At 43.1% G+C, this 16,162-nt stretch overlaps 1 protein-coding gene across 2 annotated transcripts in view; it reads left to right on the forward strand.

Annotated features, from left to right (window-relative positions):
* The window catches only part of LOC144592804 (dual specificity calcium/calmodulin-dependent 3',5'-cyclic nucleotide phosphodiesterase 1A-like), a 192,985-nt gene that overhangs the window by 55,387 nt on the left and 121,436 nt on the right, over positions 1 to 16,162 (forward strand). The gene's annotated exons all lie outside the window — the stretch shown is intronic.

Consider the following 16,162-nt stretch of genomic DNA (forward strand, 5'->3'; position numbering starts at 1 on the left):
AGGAATGGGCAACGTTTCGGGTCGAGACCCTTCTTCAGACTGATGTCAGGGGGGCGGGACAAAAGAAGAATATAGGTGGAGACAGGAAGACAGTGGGAGATCTGGGAAGGGGAGGGGGGGGGAGGGGAAGAGAGGGACAGAGGAACTATCTGAAGTTGGAGAAGTCAATGTTCATCCAGGCAAGCTGCCCAGGCAAAATATAGGTGCTGTTCCTCCAATTTCCGGTGGGGCTCACTATGGCACTGGACGAGGCGCATGACAGAAAGTTCAGACTGGGAATGGGAGGTGGAGTTGAAGTGCTCAGTCACCGGGAGATCAGGTTGGTTAACGCGGACCGAGCGCAGGTGTTGAGCGAAGCGATCGCCGAGCCTGCGTTTGGTTTCACCGATGTAAATAAGTTGACATCTGGAGCAGCGGATGCAATAGATGAGGTTGGAGGAGGTGCAGGTGCAGGTATTATTGTCTATTCACTATTTGCATGCATTAAATACCCTTGAATAGTACGATAAGAAATGTGGATAGGTACATGGATAGGAAAGGGATTGCGGGATATGTGCCAAATGCAGGTAGGTGGGACAAATGTAGTTACGGCATCTTGGTTGACATGATCAATTTGGGCTGAAGGGGCTGTTTCCGTGCTGTATGACTTCATGATTCTAAAGAACCAGTTAATGCGTGTAATTAGATCATTTTTCAATGTGTTCCTGGTGTAAATTGATGGTGAACATCAGCATTGATTGTTCAAGGTGATGAGATTATTTTTGCTTCAGCATTCAGCTACATTATCAAACCCAAGAAAATGAGCCAAGACGTCTGCCTCATTTTCCTGAGTGGTGCCTCATTGCTTCTGACTAATTCTAGCCCAAGAATAATTTATGGAACATTAATAGTCTGGAAACATTTTTATTTAAGGCACAAAAATGAATTACATAATTTTTAGTTCTTTGAGATCATATCAGTCCTGAGGGAACCTGACCATTTTTTTTGCCTGAAGATCAAAGAATGCAGGAATCTTGAAGAAAACACAAGAGCTGGAGGAACTCAGCAGACTAGGCAGCGTCTGTGGAAGGAATGGGTCTGGACCCTTCTTCAGGCTGATTGGAATAGAGGCTAGGAAGATGGAAAAGAGAGGTAGGGTCGGGACAAAGCCTGGCAAGTGATGGGTCTGTCTTGCTCTCACCTCCCTTTGCCACCTTTCATGCCACTATTATAAGCAGTCTGAAGAAGGATTCTAACCCGAAATGTTGCCTATCCAATCCCTCCCCAGATGCTATCTGACTCGCTGAGTTCCTTCAGCTCTTTGTGTTTTGCGTACCTTTTTTTTCCTGCTGTTACCGTGAGCTTCCAGAACATTGGGCAGCACAATGGCACATCTAGTGGAACTGCTGCCTCAATTCCAGAGACCGGAGTCTAAAACTGATCCCCAGTGCTGTCTGTGTAGAATTTGTATGTTTTCTCTGCATCTGCCTATGTTTCTTCTGAGTACTCTTCATTCCTCTCAAATTCCAAAACTGTCTGAATTAATTTCCCACTGTAATTTGGTAGAATCTGGAGTGTGTGTGTGTGTGTTGGTGAGTGTGTGTGTGTGTGTTGGTGAGTGTTGGTGAGTGATAGGAATGTGGAGAAAAATGGGTTAGACAAGAATTAGTGTAAAAATGGGTGCATGGTGGCTGTCACGGACATGGTAGGTGGATGGGCCCATTTCTGTACTGGATCTCTCTGTGACACCCACAAACATTTATTATATCACTTTGCCTAATGCATTTACAGGCTTTTCTTACAGTACAAAGCAACCTTGTTGCAACCATATTCTTCGATGTCTTCGTTGCTCCCTTTTTTCACATGTATTTTATCTGATAATCTGACACTTAAGTGTAGCTGTGAAAGGGTACTGCTTGTTAAATACAAAACTTTGGATGAAACATTAAACCAAAGTGTTTTCTAGTAATGGCCAGAACAAATTATTTTTCATACCTGATACAATACAATACAATGCAATATATCTTTATTGTCAGTGAACAGGGGTACAACGAGATTGGGAATGCGACTTCCATTCGATGCAATAAATTAGTTAGCTAATCAACAGAAATTTAGACAACCCAGAGAAACAAAATTAGAAACAGTTAAAACGGTATAAAGTGCAAATAGGTCTGTGCCGGGTCGCTGTGCGACGTGACCATCCGAAGGAGACAATTCATGGGGGGGGGGGCACTCAGCAGGACCGGTTCAGAGCAGCTATAGCTCTGGGGATGAAGCTGTTCCTAAGTCTGGAGGTGCGGGCGTAGAAGACCTTGTAACGTCTGCCGGATGGTAGACGTTCGAACAGACTATTGCAAGGGTGTGAGGAGTCTTTATGAATGCTGGTGGCTTTCCTGAGGCATCGTGTATTGTAGATGCCCTCCAAGGCTGGAAGCTGCGTCCTGATAATCTTCTGAGCTCTATAGACTACCCGCTGAAGAGCTCTCCTCTCCGCCTCCGTGCAGCTGAGATACCACACAGAGATGCCATGCGTTAGGATGCTCTCTATGATGCAGCGGTAGAAGGTCATCAGCAGCTGTTGGGGCAGACCAGTCTTTTTCAGTGTTCTTAGGAAAAACAGTCGTTGCTGTGCCTTCTTGACCAGCGCAGCAGTGTTAGTGGACCATGTGAGGCCCTCCGAAATGTGTGTGTCCAGAAACCTGAAGCTGGATACTCTCTCCACACTGTCCCCGTAGATAAAGATCGGGGCATATTCCCCATTATGTGACCTCCTGAAGTTGATGATCAGCTCCTTGGTCTTAGAGGTGTTAGGGACAGATTGTTATCTGAGCACCAGTCCGCCAGGTTCTGCACCTCCGCTCTGTAGTGTGTTTCATCACTGTTGGTGAGCAGCCCGATCACCGTTGTGTCGTCTGCAAACTTAACAATGGTGTTGGTGGCGAATGCAGGAACGCAGTCGTGTGTGAAGAGGGAGTAGAGCATGGGGCTCAATACACAGCCCTGTGGTGTGCCGGTACGCAGGGTGATAGTGGAGGACAGGTGCGGGCCCTGTCTCTGCCTGTGGTCGCTCCGTTAGGAAATTCAGGATCCAGTCGCATAACGACGAGCTGAGGCCTAGCTGGTGGAGTTTGGTGTTGAGCTTGGTGGGGATGACCGTGTTGAAGGCAGAGCTATAGTCTATGAATAGCATCCTCACGTACGTGCCCTGTCTCTCCAGGTGAGTCAGGACAGTGTGAAGAGCCAGAGAGATGGCGTCCTCTGTGAATCTGTTTGCCCTGTATGCAAATTGATGCGAGTCCAGTGAGGCAGGGATGCTGGATTTGATGTGTGAAAGGACCAGCCTTTCAAAGCACTTCATGATTATTGGTGTTAGGGCAACCGGACGGTAGTCGTTCAGGTTGTTGATTTTTGTTTTTTTCAGCACCGGCACTATGGTAGCCGACTTCAGGCACATGGGGACCGTTGCCGGGACAGAGATAAACATAGGTTACAGATCCTGGTGAATACCTCAGCCAGCTGTTCAGCACAGTCCCTAAGTAGCTTTGGTCCCTCAATACACAGTCCCTAAGATATGGCAAAAATGGAGATTAGTCGCAATAGCTTTGAGATATTTAGTAAGAGAGTCAAGTGACAGAAAGATCAGAGTTATTATGATCTGGAATGGAATATGAGAAGGGTAGTATAAATCAATGACAACTTTAGAAAGAGAAATGGTCAAAGTGGAGAAAAATGTCTGTGAAAATGTCAACTGGTCCTGCATAAAACAGTGTTAAAAGATCTTTTTTTCAGCACTTTTCGTGCAACGTTGTGATGTACAAATTTGCTATAATTTTTGGGTATAAAATAACAACATTAAAAAATAATTCATTATCTGAAACATTGCGAGAGTGTGAAACGTGTGATATAAATGCAAACTTGCTAAATACGCCAACATTGGCCATCTGGAAAATATGTTTTCATTTAATCACTGAGATCGGACCACCTTTTAACTGGGGTTGCCTCTAGCTTGGTGAGAAAACTACTACAAATGCCACGATAAATCAACCTTACACCTTTGCGCAATGCTTGTGATAAAATGCTGGCATTTTTAGGATTTTCTTATTGGAAGACAATCAAATAGCTGGGGTTCCTGCAGCAATGCTGAGCCCTCCATAGAGATCAATGTGGCGCTCAGTACCCCAGTGTAACCTCCTAGACCTTGAATCAGGCTTTTGCATTGGCAGGTGGAAATCAACACAGTGCAGACTTGAGTTGGCACTCCTGAACTGCTAAATGGCAAGAGGCACATCCTTGTCTTGTGATTGCTCACATGAGTAAATGCAGGTGCTGAGAAAAGTTACTTGAGGATTGATCTGCGTGCATTATTCTCTACTTTGGGCAGTGCTTAAGGCATAGGATCTCATTTTTAATCCTCGTCCAACCACGCAAAGATGCCTTTCATCTCATGTGTCTAAATTTAAAGCTGGATTCCAAAGATGGAAGTAAATTTCAACATCAATGGTTTTCTTATATGTACTGATTAGAGCCATTCTTTCTGGATGAACGACAGATATACAGTATGGGTCCTTAAAAAAACATCCAACGTTGAAATCAATATTTTCATTAATCTGCATACTGTATGCATTGATGGTAAGAAATTAGTTTTAATTATTTCTGCTTATTAGAGGGCTTGCTAATCTTTTCTAAACCTGTGCAAAATGGAAGATTGAATGGGATACAGCCAGACTCAGGCATTGCTCCTCGTATTCCATTATGGTAGCTTACAACCTAATGGTGTGAACATTAAATACTCAAATTTAAGTAATATCCCCCCTTCTGCTCCCCACCCTGGTGTCCACCTATTTCTTTCACTATCCTGCCCCACTTTCTCCCCATCCCCCTGTCCCTTTCCAACTATCTTCCTCCCTCTGGCTTTGCATTGCACTCCTCTTCTCTCCTTATGACACCATTGATCGCCTTTTCATCTCAAACCCTTGTCATTTAATCTACTCACCTGTTAGTCACACCTCCTCATCTTCATTCACCTATCACTTGCCAGGCTTTGCCCTGCCCCCACCTCTCTTTCCAGCTTCTTTCGCCCTCCTATAATCAGTCAGAAGGGTCCCAATTTGAAACATCATCTACGTATTCTCTCTACAGTTGCTGCCTGACCTGCTGAATTACCCCAGAACATTTTTGTTTGCTCAAGATTCCAGCACATGCAGTTCCTTGTATCTCCATTTTACTGCTCAACAAGATCTAGCTTTTCCCAACTCTCCTTCCATCTTTGCCAGCCTTTATAATTCTGCCTTCCTCTGGCCCTCCCTATGCTTAGTCTTCCAGCCCTTTCAAATTTTCCATTTCTTCCAGACCTTCTCTCTGAGTTCCCCAGATATCCAACTTTCCACTCTCCTCTCGTTGAAGGTCCTTGGGAACTGAAGGTAAATTCAAGGGTATAGACAGCCACTTCAAAAAGTAGGTATAAAGAACTGCAAAAAAAGACATGAAGTGCTAGAGTAAGTCAGTGGTCAGGCAGCTGCTGGAGAATATAGATGGCTACATTTCAAATTGGAATCTTTCTTACTAAAAGGCCTAATTGATCAGTTGGGGGAGGAAGGGGGCAATCAACAAAATGTACTCCAGAGCACTTTGTAAGAAGCTGTGTAATTCCAACAACATGGAGCTGTTGTTTCTTGAAAATGGAGGCTAATGTTTTGATCAGAAGTAAGATTGACCTGGCTATTTCTGCTGTATTATATTCAAATTGCCAATATCCCAGGTTGACAAGGAGAATTAGAAGTTAATTCCATGTGCAGTGTGTGCCTAAAAGGCATTCACCTTCATATTCATCGTCACCTGCTAAGAATTTCCAACACTTTGTGCTTTTATTAAAAACCTCCATATATTAATAGTCACTATTAATTTCACTTCATCGCACACTCATATCTCTTGCCGTCTTTTTCTCACTGTCAGCCTATCTTTATCTCACTCTCTTGTTTCTCCAAGTACTTCCTTGTGCAATGTTCATCTGCTAAAAGCTATACGTGCAAACCTGCCATAATAAAGAAGGTTGTTTTTGTTGTAATCTGTTGATTGATCTGTTTTTTGACAGTTTACTGATAAAGGAAAATGTTTGCAATAGTTATTAATTGGCAAATTCATCAAAACTAAACAGCATTATACTTCACTGACTTTATCATCTTTTGGATGTTGGAGGTTTGTGTGGGAGACTATGTTGTATATTTATTATTTATTTGACCTTCATGTTAAAATCAGATTTAAAAAAAGTTATAATAGTTGATATAACTCAGAATAGGATGAGAATGAAACATAACAAAATAATTGATTGAATCTTTTAGTTGGTGTCTGCTGCATTAAATATATAATTTCTTGGCAAATGGAAAAATAAATTTTAGCAATGCTCTCAAATTCAGTTTTCTCCATCATGGTAGCTCAGAAAATAGTACCATCCATTAGGAGTTTGTGTTTCAAGACCTATTTCCTCATAATTAGGAGATTCAACATGAAACCAGATAAATTGATGATATTAAAAACTATTTAAACTGGCTCAGTTAATCACGTTCCACATTACTTATGTCCTCTTGATCAACAGTGAAATATCAAGCTTGATTGCCTGTTCCGATGAGCTGCTGAGCTGCATCACTAAACAGCAATAATGAAGAATGTTTGTACTTGTAAGGGCTTAAGGATACTTAAGGAGGTGGCTCTAGAAATCGTGGACGCATTGGTGATCATTTTCCAATTTTCTGTAGATTCAGGATCAGTTCCTGTGGATTGGAGGGTAGCTAATGTTATCCCACTTTTTAAGAAAGGAGGGAGAGAGAAAACAGGGAATTAAAGACCAGTTAGCCTGACATCGGCGGTGGGGAAGATGATGGAGTCAATTATAAAATCATAATCATAATCATACTTTATTAGCCAAGTATGTTTTGCAACATACGAGGAATTTGATTTGCCATACAGTCATACCAATAAAAAGCAACAAAACGCACAAAATACATTTTAACATAAACATCCACCACAGTGACTCCTCCACATTCCTCACTGTGATGGAAGGTGAAAAAAAAGTTAAATATCTTCCCTTCTTTGTTCTCACGCGGTCGGGGGCCTCGAGCCTTCCGTTGACGGGACGATCTTGGCTCCCATAGCCAGCGGTCGGGCCCTCCGCATCGGGGCGATCAAGCTCCCGCATCGGGGGGGATCTCAGCTACCCCGCGCTGGGTGATAGGACCCCGGGTCGGGGCTAGTCGAACCTCCTACGACTTTGGAGCTTCCCAACATCAGTCTCTACCCATGACTGCGAGCTCCTCGATGTTGAAATCCGTGGTTGGAGCATTGATTCCAGGCAAGGGATCACAGGCTCCGATGGTAAGTCCACGGCCCCGCGGTGGGGCTCAAAGTAAGTCTCGAGCAAGGCCACCAGCTCCATGATGTTAGGCCTCAAAGCGACCGGAGATACGATTTGGGAAACAATCGCATCTCCGGAAAGGTAAGAGATTGAAAAAAAAAAGTTTCCCACGACCTCCCCCCCCCACATAAAACAAACCAGAGAACATTAACACATACTTTTAAAACACACTAAAAATAACAAAAAAGACGAAAAGACAGACAGACCGTTGGCAAGATGAAAAGATGAAATAGCGGCACGTTTGGATAGCAGTAACAGGATCAGTTCGAGTCAGCATGGATTTACGAATGGGGAAATCATGCTTAACTAATCTTCCGGAAATTTTTGAGGATCTAACTAGGAAAATGGACAAGGGAGAGCGGGTAGATATAATGTACCTTGACTTTCAGAAAGCCTTTGATAAGGTCCTACATGGGAGATTAGTGGGCAAAATTAGAGCACATGGTATTGGGGGTAGGGTGCTGACATGGATAGAAAATTGGTTGGCAGATAGGAAACAAAGAATAGGGATTAGCCCCTTTCAGAATGGCAGGCAGTGACTAGTGGGGTACCGCAAGGCTCGGTGCTGGGACAGCAGCTATTTACAATATACACTAATGATTTAGATGAAGGGATTAAAAGTAACATTAGCACATTTGCAGATGACACAAAGCTGGATGGCAGTGTGAACTGTGAGGAGGGTGCTATGAGGATGCAGGGTGACTTGGACAGGTTGGATGAGTGGGCAAATGAATGGCAGATGCAGTTTAATGTGGATAAATGTGAGGTTATCCACTTTGGTGGCAAGAACAGGAAGGCAGATTATTATCTGAATGGAAAAGGGGAAGTACAACAAGATCTGGGTGTCCTTGTACATCAGTCACTGAAAGTAAGCATGCAGGTACAGCAGGCAGTGAAGAAAACTAATGGCATGTTGGCCTTCATAACAAGAGGAGTTGAGTATAGGAGCAAAGAGGTCCTTCTGCAGTTGTGCAGGGCCCTGGTGAGACCACACCTGGAGTATTGTGTGCAGTTTTGGTCTCCAAATTTGAGGAAGGACATTCTTGCTATTGAGGGAGTGCAGCGCAGGTTTACTAGGTTAATTCCCGGAATGGCGGGACTGTCATGTGTTGAAAGAATGGAGTGACTGGGCTTGTATACACTGGAATTTGGAAGGATGAGAGGGGATCTTATTGAAACACATAAGATTATTAAGGGATGGGACATACTCGAGGCAGGAAACATGTTCTCGATGTTGGGGGAGTCGAGAACCAGGGGCCACATTTTAACAATAAGGGGTAGGCCATTTAGACATTTAGAGCCGAGATGAGGAAAAACTTTTTCACCCAGAGAGTTGTGAATCTGTGGAATTCTTTGCCTCTGAAGGCAATGGAGGCCAATTCTCTGGATGCTTTCAAGAGCGAGTTAGATAGAGCTCTTAAAAGTAGAGGAGTCAACAAATATGGGGAGAAGGCAAGAACAGTGTACTGATTGTGGATGATCAGCCATGATCACAATGAATGGCGGTGCTGGCTCGAAGGGCCAAATGGCCTACTCCTGAACCAATTATCTTATCGTCTATATTTGTAGATCTTAGAGCCATGTGATGAAGTTGGTCTAAAGCAACAAATTAAATTGTTGAGTTTATCTTGATTTGCAGGCTGATGCTGTTGCAATGTTATATCGAACATAGAACGTTGAGTATAGAAGTTGGGAGTTCATGTTGCAGTTGTTTCAGATGTTGGTGAGACCGCATTTAGAGTATTGTGTTCAGTTCTGGGCACCATGTTATAGGAAAGATATTGTCAAGCTTGAAAGTGTTCAGAGATGATTCACGAGGATGTCACCAGGACGAGAGGGTATGAGCTGTTGGGAGAGTTTGAGTAGGCAGGGTCTCTATTCCATGGAGCGCAGGAGGATGAGGGGTGATCTTATAGAGGTGGACAAAATCATGAGAGGATTCGTTCGGGTAGATGCACAGAGTCTCTTGCCCAGAATAGGGGAATCGAGGACCAGTGGACAAATGTTCAAGGTGAAGGGGAAAAAATGTAGTAAGAATCTGAGAGTTAACTTTTTTCACACAAAGGGTGGTGGGTGTACGGAACAAGCTGCCGGAGGAGGTAGTTGAGGCTGGGACTATCCCATGGATAGGACAGGTTTGGAGGGATATAGACCAAGCACACGCAGGTGGGACTAGTGTAGCTGGGACAAGTTGGCTGGTGGGGGCAGGTTGGGCCGAACGGCCTGTTTCCACACTGTATCACTCTATGACTCTCCCTATGACTATGAGAACAGTACAGCACAAGAACAAGCCCTTCGGCGCACAATGTCTGTGCCAAACATGATGCCAAGGCCATTACTTATCTACTACACATAACCAACATTCCTTCATTTCTCGCATATCCTTTTGCCTATCCAAAAGTCTTTTAAATGCCACTAACGTTTCTGCTTCAACCACCACCCCCCGGCAGAACATTCCAAGCACTCGCCACCGTTATTTTTAAATTGCCTCACACATCTCCTTAAAGCTTCGCCCCTCTCACCTTAAAGCTATGATCAGCAATATTCTAATAGACAGCTTTCTCTCAATTTGTGATATTCTGGCAAAATCAATTACCCTAATTTTTAACAATGAGCTTCATACACATTTGTTACGTGCTTTCAAAAAGCCATTTTAATCTACGTTATCATTGTTTAAAATGAAGGGCATAAAAAGATCATTTATTTTTGTTAATTTATTTTGTTCATGACCAGTGATAAACAGTGCAGCCTGAGAAAATGTATTATCTGCAAGTGAAATACAGTAACTAATCAGCAGCTAATTAAATATCATACAGCGCACAATAAAAGTTGCAAGTTTGTTTGGAATATTAAGCTCAGATATCTGGATCAGTAAGTGTATTTCAAGCGACCATATTCTTGGATGTTAAAAAGAGTTACATGAAGACAAATCTTACTCACATTTTTCACCATCTATACAAATGGCAGTTTGTTGAACATGTCTAAATGTATGAATTTGAAATCCAGAGCTGTGCTTGAAGGTGCTCCTATTTAAACAATTTCAAATACTCGTGAAACCTACTGAGCCAACCTGAAAAGTTAAGAGAGTCAAGAGACGAGAGTTTAATTGTCAGATGCACCGGGATAGGAACAATGGAATTCTTACTTGCTGCAGCTTTACAGGCACATTAAACTCAGCAGCACATCAAGTAAATATACAATAAATCATCTGTTATTCTAGACCATGTTAGTACAAACTAAAGTACATAACGCATCATAGTAGTGCAAAATCCTTAGCAGTGCTGAGGTTGGGTTATTCAGGGTGGTTAAAGAGCCTGGTGGTTGATGGGGCGAAACTGTTCTTGTACCTGGGGGTAACAGTTCTGACACCTTTACCATCTTCCCAATGAAGGCAGTAAAATGAGAGCATGGCCAGGATGATGTGGGTCTGTTATGATATTAGTTGCTGTCTTGAGGGAACGCTTCTTGTCGATTCCTTCAATGGTGGGGAGATCAATATCCATGAGGAACCGGGCAATGACTACTGCCATCTGCAGCCTCCTTCAATCTTGGATGTTCGAATTACCAAACCCCTCCATGATGCAACAACTCTGTACATCTCCATTGTACACCTGCAGAGGTTCAATTGAGTATTCGACAATGTGCCGAATCTCCTTGAATCTTTGAGAAAATGGAGATTTCTATGGTAAGATTTATTTGTAATTGCATCAATATGCTGGGACCAAGACAGATTATCAGAGTTGTGTACGCTCAGGAACTTGCAGCTGTTGACTCTCTCCATCATCTTCCCACAAATTAAGACACGTGTATGGCTCCTCAGCTTCCCCTTTCTGAAGTCAAGCTCCTTGGTCTTGCTTGCGTTCAGAGCTAGATTGTCATTTTGGCACCATTCAACCAGTTTATCAATCTCCTTACTGTATGCTGTACCTATCTATGCCTCTTCTGATTATACACTTCCATCAGCTCTACCCTTGTGGAGATGAGGAACGCAGAGCCAGATCTATCTTATTTGTTTGCTTGGGCCACTGGACTCCGATGCTCCAGAGAAAACAACTCAAGTTTGTCCAACTTCTTATAGTTAATACCCTCTAATCCAGACAGCATTCTGGTAAATATCTTCTGCACTCTGTCCAAAGCCGCCACATCCTTCCTATAATGGGGTACCAGACCTGCACACAATGGACCACATATATGAACCAGGATGTCTGGCTTTTCACCTTCTCCCTCTTGAATGGTTTGCTGCTCAGTGATAACCCTGACCATGGCACCAGGTAGACAACTTACCAATGTGCAATCACATTGGCTTGATCCCCAAACTATCAAGTCTAAGATAGACACAAAATGCAGGAGTAACTCAGCGGGACAGGCAGCATCTCTGGAGAGCAGGAATGGATGACGAGACCCTTCTTCAGACTAGTCAGGGGAAAGGAAAACGAGAGATATAGACAGTGATGTAGAGAGATATGGAACAAATGAATGAAAGCTATGCAAAAAAGTAACAATAATAAAGGTAACAGGCCACCTTTAGCTGTTTGCTAGGTGAGAATGAAAACCTGGTGCGACTTGGGTGGGGGAGGGATGGAGAGATAGGGAATGCAGGGGTTACTTGAAGTTAAAGGAATTAATACAACCATTGGGTTGTAAGCTGCCCAAGCGAAATATAAGATGCTGTTCCTCCAATTTATGATTAGCCTCACTCTGACAATGGAGGAGGCCTAGATCTCCTATACATCTTGACCTTTTGATATCTCCCTTTCCCGGGTAACCAAGTCCTCCATGGTGCTACAGTATTATTTTTGTCTGCACTCCCCAGGATAGGCCTTTTCCCTAAACAGCATTCAGAAGCAGTTGGTGTTCTCCCGAATTACCTGCCTGCTCTTTATGTCTGTCTCGTAATCACCCAGTACACTTCTACTTGGGCTCCCTTGAGCTGTGCGGTGACCGCCTGCTGAAACTTTAATGTGACAGAACATGATGGGAAAGTATATTTATGACTGGAAATTCAGGAAGGTTCCATCACAAGATGCATATTAAAGTTGAGAACAGTTTTTCATTTCTGTCTCAATTATTGATTTCTGCTAGTGAAATAGTTTTTAAATCACAACCAGTGGCATAACAGAAATAAAAAATGATGCAGAAGTTTAATAGACCATCTGATACAATATTAATATGCAGTGATAAAAGCGTGGAAGGAATACAGATATACTCTGACATGAGGTGGAACTAACAAACTGACGTGATGCAGCATATAATGTAATATCAGTGGATTAGATAAACTGAAATGGCAAGGATATGGAATTATGGTAAAGAGAAAGCAGAGGGTTTAGAAAAATTCTGGTCACAGACTGTAACAGAATTTTAAGAGCCAGTCAGAAATAATACTGATTTGGAATGGCATCCAGATGGAAAATGCAGTCTGAAATGACATGAATGTGGAATAACATTGAGGTGGAATGGACATTCTGAAAAGATACGGATGTGAAATGACATGGAAATGGAACAGGCAGTCTGAAACAGCATGAGCAATAACAAGCAGAGCTGTTGACAAATTGAAATAGAAACATAGAAAATAGGTGCAGGAGGAGGCCATTTGGCCCTTCAAGCCAGCAGCACCATTCATTGCGATCATGGCTGATTATCCACAATCAGTAACCAATGCCTGCCGTATCCCCATATCCTTTGATTCCACTAGCTTCCAGAGCTCTATCTAACTCTCTTTTAAATTCATCCAGTCAATTGACCTCCACTGCCTTGTGTGGCAGAGAATTCCACAAATTCCCAACTCTCCGGGTGAAAGCGTTTTTTCTCACCTCAGTTTTAAATGGCCTCCCCTTTATTCTTAGACTGTGGCCCCTGGATCTGGACACCCCCAACATTTGGAACATTTTTCCTGCATCTAGCTTGTCCAGTCCTTTTATAATTTTATAAGTCTTAATAAGATCCCCTCTCATCCTTCTAAACTCCAGTGAATACAAGCCCAGTCTTTCCAATCTTTCCTCATATGACAGTCCCTCCATCCCAGGGATTAACCTCGTGAACCTACGCTGCACTGCCTCAATAGCAAGAACGTCCTTCCTCAAATTAGGAGACCAAAACTGCACACAATACTCTAGATGTGGTCTCACCAGGGCCCTGTACAACTGCAGAAGGACCTCTTTGCTCTGATACTCAACTCCTCTCATTATGAAGGCCAACATGCCATTAGCTTTCTTCACTGCCTGCTGTACCTGCATGCTTACTTTCAGTGACTGGTGTACAAGGACACCAAAGTCTCGTTGCACTTCCCCTTTACCTAATCTGACACCATTGAGATAATAATCTGCCTCCTTGTTTTTGCCGCCAAAGTGGATAACCTCACATTAATCTACATTATACTGCATCTGCCATGCATCTGCCACTCACTCAACCTGTCCAAGTCACCCTTCAACCCCCTGACATCCTCTTCGCAGTTCACACTGCCACCTAGCTTTGTGTCATCTGCAAACTTGCTGGTGTTACTTCTAATTTCATCATCCAAATCAGTAATATATATGGTAAATATTTGCGGCTCCAGCACCGAGCCTTGCGGCACTCCACTCGCCACTGCCTCCCCTTCGTAAATCCATGCTGACTTGGACCAATCCTTTTACTGCTATCCAAATGCGCCATTATGACCTCTTTAATCATTGACTCCAGCATCTACCCCACCATCGATGTCAGGCTAACTGGTCTATAATTCCCTGTTTTTTCTCTCGCTCCTTTCTTGAAAAGTGGGATAACATTAGCTACCCTCCAACCCACAGGAAGTGATCCTAAATCTATTGAACATTGGAAAATGATCACCAATGCGTCCACGATTTCTAGAGCCACCTCCTTGAGTACCTTGACATGCAGACCATCAGGCCCTGGGGATTTATCAGCCTTCAGTCCCATCAGTCTACCCAATGCTATTTCTCGCCTAATGCAAATTTCTTTCAGTTCCTCTGTCTCCGTAGATCCTCTGTCCTCAAGTACATCTGGGAGATTGTTTGTGTCTTCTTTAGTGAAGACAGATCCGAAGTACCTGTTCAACTCTTCTGCCATTTCCTTGATACCCTTAATAATTTCACCCATTTCTGCCTTCAAGGACCCACATTTGTCTTTACTAATCTGTTTCTCTTAACATACTTAGAAGATTTCACTGTCCTTCTTTATATTCTTGGCCAGCTTCGCTTCATACCTTATCTTTTCAGCCCAGATTGCCCTTTTTGCTACCTTCTGCTGTCCTTTGAAAGTTGCCCAATCCCCTGGCTTCCCACTACTCTTTGCTATGTTAGACATTTTTTATTTTAGTTTTATTCCATCTCTAACTTCCCTTGTCAGCCACGGCTGCCTCTTACTCCCCTTAGAATCTTTCTTCCTCTTTGGAATGAAATGATCCTGCATCTTCTGGGTTATGCCCAGAAATTCCTGCCATTGCTGTTCCACCGTCACTCCTGCTAGGATCCTTTTCCATTTGACCTCGGCCAGCTCCTCTCTCATGCCTTCATGGTCCCCTTTGTTCAACTGCAACACTGACACTTCTGATTTAACCTTCTCCCTCTCAAATTGCAGATTAAAACTAATCATATTATGGTCACTACCTCCAATTATGGCCACTACCTCCTTTACCTTGAGTTCCCTTAGTAAATCTCGTTCATTGGACAACACTAAATCCAGAATTGCCTTCTCTCTGGTAGGCTCTAGTACAAGCTGCTCGAAGAATCCATCTCAGAGGCACTCTACAAACTCCATTTCTTAGGGTCAACCTGATTTTCCCAGTCTACCTGCATATTGAAATCCCCCATAACCACAGTGGCATTACCTTTGTTACACGCCAGTATTAACTCCTGCTGCAACTTACACCCTATATCCAGACTACTGTTTGGTGGTCTGTAGATAACTCCCATTAGTGTCTTCTGACCTTTACAATTCCTCAACTCTATCCCCAGTGACTCTACATCGTTAGTCCCTATGTCACCCCTTGCAAGGGACTGAATTTCATCCCGCACCAACAGAGCTACCCCACCTCCTCTGCCCACCTGCCTGTCCTTTCTATAGGACATATAACCCTGAATATTCATTATGAATGCCGTATATAAAATGATATGGGCAGTATAAGCAGTCTGAGATGATACACAAATACAGAGAGCCAAGGAGGTGGGAAGGTAGGCTGGAGTGACACAAATTTGGAATGACATCGATTTTGAATCAACATGGAAATAGAAAGATATGTAGACACATGAGACTGCAGGTGCTGGATCTCAGCGGATCAAACACCATCTGTGGAGGGGAAAGGAATGGTTAATGTTTCGGGTCAAAATCTGGCACTGTGCTAACTGCATTGTGGAAATTATTTATAAAATTACATTGTTGATGTGTACCACACCTGTCAAGACAAAGAAGACCGATGTGACACACTTTTGTCTCCTCTGTTATGCAGAGACCAAACAGATGAAACGATTCCTGTGAAGAACATTTCTACTCAGTGCTCATGTCAGATTCCAAGCTTTCAGTTGTTAGTAATTTAATTCTACCTCGCTCCCACCATAACCTCTGTCCTTCACTTCCTACAACTTTCCAATGAAGCTTAACCTGTTCAAGGGGTCAGGATCTCATCTTCTGATTTGGTCATTATTGTATTCCAGACTCGAGTCAAGAGTGTTTTATTGTCGTACGTCCCAGATAGAACAATGAAATTCTTACAAGCAGCAGCACAACGGAATATGTAAACACAGTGTTTGTAAACAATATAATAAATGAGAAAAAGAAGTTCAG

Source organism: Rhinoraja longicauda, chromosome 4 (assembly GCF_053455715.1).
Source record: "Rhinoraja longicauda isolate Sanriku21f chromosome 4, sRhiLon1.1, whole genome shotgun sequence".
Lineage (NCBI taxonomy): Eukaryota > Metazoa > Chordata > Chondrichthyes > Rajiformes > Arhynchobatidae > Rhinoraja > Rhinoraja longicauda.